Source organism: Triticum dicoccoides, unplaced genomic scaffold (assembly GCF_002162155.2).
Source record: "Triticum dicoccoides isolate Atlit2015 ecotype Zavitan unplaced genomic scaffold, WEW_v2.0 scaffold1238, whole genome shotgun sequence".
In the NCBI taxonomy this organism is placed as follows: domain Eukaryota; kingdom Viridiplantae; phylum Streptophyta; class Magnoliopsida; order Poales; family Poaceae; genus Triticum; species Triticum dicoccoides.
The window spans coordinates 1-5,274 of NW_021186673.1; the positions used below are offsets into that span (position 1 = coordinate 1).

The following is a 5,274-nucleotide window of genomic DNA, read 5'->3' on the forward strand; positions in this document are numbered from 1 at the left end:
TTTTTTTATTTTTTCCTTCAAGAAATTGTTTTCTTCTTCAACTAAATTTAACCTCTCGACAATAGGGTCGGTTGGAATTTCCGGTTCAACAACCTCCTAGATAAATAAAATCTATGTCACGTTGGTCGGCATAATTTTCATAAACAATAAATGAACCAATAGTTATGAAAAGATAATATATACCACATTCGAATCATAGACAGGACGAGGGCCGACGGGAGCGGATACCAAAACCATCGCACTATATAAGATGCAATAATAAAAGTTATCGACGGGGGCGGATACCAAAACCGGTTGAATTGTTAGAAATCGATAAGACACACCACATTGTCAAATCCTAGAAGAAGGGCAAAAATAACACGGATGAAAAAGAAATACCCTCCCCCCCCCCACCTCGGTCCTCTGCCCTCCCACGATGTGGCCCCTGCGCGCGTTACAGGAGCCCTAGATTGGCCACCGGTGACTCTCTCCTCCGCCAGGCGCCTCCTCCCGTCGTTGTCGCCGGGCGAAGCCCGTGTGGCGCGGGCGGCGGCAGGGCCTCTCCTTCCTTTCCCTATTCGTGGTGGCTGCGATGCAGGTTGGCTGCGCAGCGGTGAGGAGTGCGGAGTCTGGCAGGGTTCCCGACGGCGGGGTTGGCTAGATCCGGCGGCTACTTGGCTGGGAGGGAGTGGTGCGTCGTGGCGACACTGGTGGCGGGGATTCGGTCGGGGGCATCTCGATCCCGATCTGGATCTCGATCTATGTTGCGGCGATGCCGGTTGTGCTAGTGGCCCCGTCGGCGGGGGTCGTCTGGTGGGGCAGTTACGGTTGGGAGGGCCGTCGTCTTACACCTTCTCACCCGTGGGACGCGCCGGGATTGCGCCTGCTTCTACCATGCTTGGGGTTTGGGCACGTCAATCTGGCGGGGGGTCGCAGCCATGGGGCTGTGGCCGCCACCTTCTTCCCAAGCTGGGTTCGGACGGGGCGCCGGTGTCCTTACGTGGACATGTGCCTGGGGATCCTGCCCGAGGAACAACTGCCATGTTCTCGGCAGTTTGGGGTCATGTGCCAAGCTGTCGGCCGGGACCAGGGGTCTGGGTTTCCAGCTTCCGCTCATCCGGTCGTGGTTCAGTAGCTGGTTTGGGGCCTAGGTCGGCTTTGACCGGGTGGCTGGACAGGGACCGGTGGTGCTCTCGGGCCGTCACAAGGTGGATTCTTTCTTCCTCGATATTGTGGTCTTGTTGCTCGGCCTTGGGGAAGGCAGCTCAGTGAAATTTGTGCAAGGCCTCGGCCATTGCTTGCAACGATGACGTCTATGGACACCATTCTCCTCCCCAGAGACATTTCTTTTCGTCCTTTCTCCCCTGGCCATCCGACATCCTCGACGTTGCAGCGCCCTCTGTCAATGGCATCTTCTCCGGTGGTGCTCATATGAATTCGGTACCAAGGTTTCCCTTGGGCTTTCTCATTGCCGGCAATTTACCTCAATGCGACCTTGGCCTCTTTTAGATGGTCGTTGGCTTGGTGTGCGAGGTCATCGCAAGACCAGGGGGTTGTTGGGATCGGTATCACGGATAGGCTGCCGATGGTATTCTTTAGTCAAGTTGCATCGGGTGTGGTTGTCTGTGCAATGATGCTCTCTCGGGTTGGTTGGTGGGGCGCCGGTGAATGTCGTGCTTGATCTTGTCAGGCCGATGACGATGTCTGTGGACGCTGACCCCCTCCTTGGAGGCGTCTTTTATTGGCCCATCCTCCGTCAAACTGAGGGTTTCATGTTCACCTGACTCATCATGTGGTTTGTGCCTTGGTATGGTGGCCTGTTTGGTGAGGCTTGTTGAGGCGGTTCGAGAAGACTTGGGCTTATTGCCAGGAACAAGCTAGCTTCCCTAGTTTTGTGCTTTGTTTGGCTTAGCTTAGTGCCTGTTTTTGGTTCTTGTTTGTAGCTATTGGTGATTTTTTCTTTGTATAGCTGGTGTCCCCAGCAGGGTGTGGCTGTGCGTTTGTATATTTCATCTGTAGTGGCTCTATTTATAAAACGGGGTGGAAGGATTTTTAGGTTAAATCCTAGAAGAAGTATCATCCAGTAGTAGCTTTGCTTGTCTTAGTTAACTGAGATCAGGCAAATGCACGTAGAGAAGGAGGTTCAATAGCAATCCCCATCCGTGATGAAGATGCTTTGTTGGTCAAGCAATTAATCGGAGATATTTAAGCGACTTCAAACACATCCATGGCAGGTCAAGATTTCGCATACCTATGTATTTTTAGTCACATCCTGTAATTTGTGCCAATTCATCAGCCAAATTTGATGTGGCCTAAACTTTCACCAAAATGTTTGCAAGCCAAACTTCCAAAATTTTGGATGGATGCAAACTAAGCATTGCCTCATTATCCCCAAGACACAGTCATGGGGGTGTGTTGTGGTAGAGATGGCTCGCTTCTCTTGCACTTTGTCCAAATCATCAGGATATAGCACAAAAATAACAATACAATAGTAGAGAACATTTATTTTTGTTTTAGTTATTTAATGATGCTCTCTGTTGTATACCTTGATTCTGGTGCACAAGTATTTCCTTAGATTTTACATTGCGAAACAAACTTCTCTCTTCCAAACGAGCAAACTTCTTGCTTATGAGTGTGCAGATGGCGTGAACACTTGTGTGCGTTTGATGGTGTTTGTATATTGGTATGTATGCGTTGGTTGTGTGTGGCAGCCTTGTGTTCTCTGAAAGACTAGATTATGGCAAGTCCGACTAGATGCCATGGTTGATTTTTGAAAATCTTGTAGGTTGTTTTTTCCCCTTATATTACATTAGTCTTCTTTCATCTTTTAGTGTGTGGAAAGTTCGTGTAAAAAATGCTCGCATCTGTACGGTCACCTATAATTTATTTTTGAAAGATCTCGCACTTGCTATTTGGTGTCGCAGGAGAGTGGTATGCCAAATAAGATGTTGATAAAGAGCCTAAAGAAGATAGAAGATGTTATAAATGAAGCACACGAAATTATGGTTAAGCTTAACTTGTCAAGCATAAGTAATGACAATAGAAGACAGAAAATGGTTGTCAATCCTCCTACTACTGCAGTTTCTGCGCATAAAGTGCTTGGTCGAGATAATGACCGCGACAAGATCATAAAAATGATTCATGAGAAGGAAGGCGGTGTTCAACCAAGCACCAACAACAGTCTATGCTTTTCTGTAATTGGCATACATGGAGTTGGTGGGTCAGGGAAATCTACCCTTGCACAATTAGTTTATGCCCATGAGGAAAAGGACAAGCAAGACAACAAGGAAGGTCATTTCGACCTTGTTATGTGAGTCCATGTCTCTCAGAGTTTTAGGTTACTCGACATCTTCAAGGAGTTGTATGAGGCAGCTTCAGAGCCTAAGGTTCCATGCCCTCAATTCAATAACCTGACTACTTTGGGAAAAGAACTGGAAAGGAAGCTAGGGGCTTCTTTGGATCACAGGATTAGAAAACAAAGGAATTCAAAAAACACAGGAATTTGACGGGATTGTAGGTGCAAAACAGAGGATTACAAAATAGAGGAAAACTACAAGAATGGTCATTTGGATGGAACACAGGAAAAACACAGGAAAAGTGCCTCGATCCTACGCGAATCAGTGTAAAAAAGAGGTTATAGTGGATGTTGAAATTCCTATAGGATTGAGGTGTAGGAATGCATCCATAGGAATTTTGGAGGTGTGGTTCCTTTGATCCAAAGGGCTTCTTTAGGAAAAAATCCAATGGATTGGAATCCTCCAATATTCCTATGAAAATCCTTCAATCCAAAGAGGCCCTAGATGGAAAGCGATTCCTTCTGGTCTTAGACGATGTCTGGTGCAATAAGGATGTCGGTGATCAGAATCTACCAGAGTTACTTTCTCCATTGAAGGTTGGAAAGAGAGGAAGCAAGCTCCTAGTGACAACTCGAAGTAAATATGTATTCCCGGATCTAGGTCCTGATGTGAGATATACTGCCATGCCGGTACCTGAGTTTGATGATGATGCCTTCTTTGAGTTGTTCATGCATTATGCCCTTGAAGATGGCCAAGATCAAAGCAAGTTCGAGAGCATTGGGGCTGACATTGCAAAAAAGTTGATGAGGTCACCTCTAGCAGCTAAAACAGTGGGAGGAAATTTACGTCGGCAACAAGAGGTTAACTATTGGAGAGGAGTCAATGATAAGGACCTTTTCAATAAACGGACGGGACCTCTGTGGTGGAGCTACTACCAGCTTGATGAGCAGGCTAGGCGTTGCTTTGCATATTGCAGTATTTTTCCTAGAAGACATCGATTGCACCGTGATGACTTGGTGAGACTGTGGGTGGCAGAAGGGTTCATAAGAAACACGGATGAAGGGGGTGATATTGAAGAAGTTGCTCAGGAAATCTTTAATGAACTATTGTCGATCTCGTTTATTCAACCAGGAGTGTGGGACTTGTTTTATGACAAGGACCACTATTTAGTTCATGATCTGCTGCACGATTTAGCGGAGACAGTAGCTGGCAGTGACTGCTTCAGAATTGACAATAACACAAGCCAGAAAGGAGGAGGATGGACGGGAGATGTTCCCCAAGACGTTCGTCATCTTTTTGTTCAGAGTTATGATGCAGCATTGATTACTGAGAAGATTCTTGAATTGGGAAAGTTACACACTCTCATCATTTATAGTGTTGGATGTAATACACCAGTTGAAGAAATAGTCATCAAAAAAAAATACTCAAGAGTCTGCCGAAACTGCGGGCACTAGCAATTAATTCGAGTCCGGTGAAGGGTGCACTTATTTGGAAACCAGATACATTTTCTGTCCCGGAATCTGTTGGTCAATTAAAACATCTGCGCTATCTTGCTTTCCGGAGAGATATTGGATGCAGAGTAACTTTACCAAACAGTCTAAACCACCTGTATACAGATGCGCAGGTGCTAGATTTTGGTAAATGCAATGGTTTGGTATTTTCCTGTGATGATCTTATCAACTTGCGGCATGTATGCAGCGGTCGTCGATTGCAATTTTCAAACATGAGTAGGCTTGCCTCACTCCAAACAATCCCAGCATTCAGAGTAAGTGCTGAACAAGGGCACGAGGCAAAGCAGTTGAGGTACCTAAACGGGCTCAGCGGCGGACTGTATATCACTGGTCTGGAAAGTGTTGAAAGCAGAGAGGAAGCTCTTGAAGTCGATCTAGCTGCCAAGAAACGGCTCACAGATCTAACACTATTATTCTTTGGAAGTTCAGAAGTTGCAGCAGAGGTACTTGAGGGCCTTTGTCCTCCCGTGGGGCTTGAAAACCTGACA

General features: G+C 46.6%; 1 pseudogene; it reads left to right on the forward strand.

Moving 5' to 3' along the window:
- The first annotated feature begins 2,903 nt into the window (after positions 1-2,903).
- LOC119343362 lies at positions 2,904-5,271 on the forward strand (annotated as a pseudogene).
- Positions 5,272-5,274: the final 3 nt, after the last annotated feature.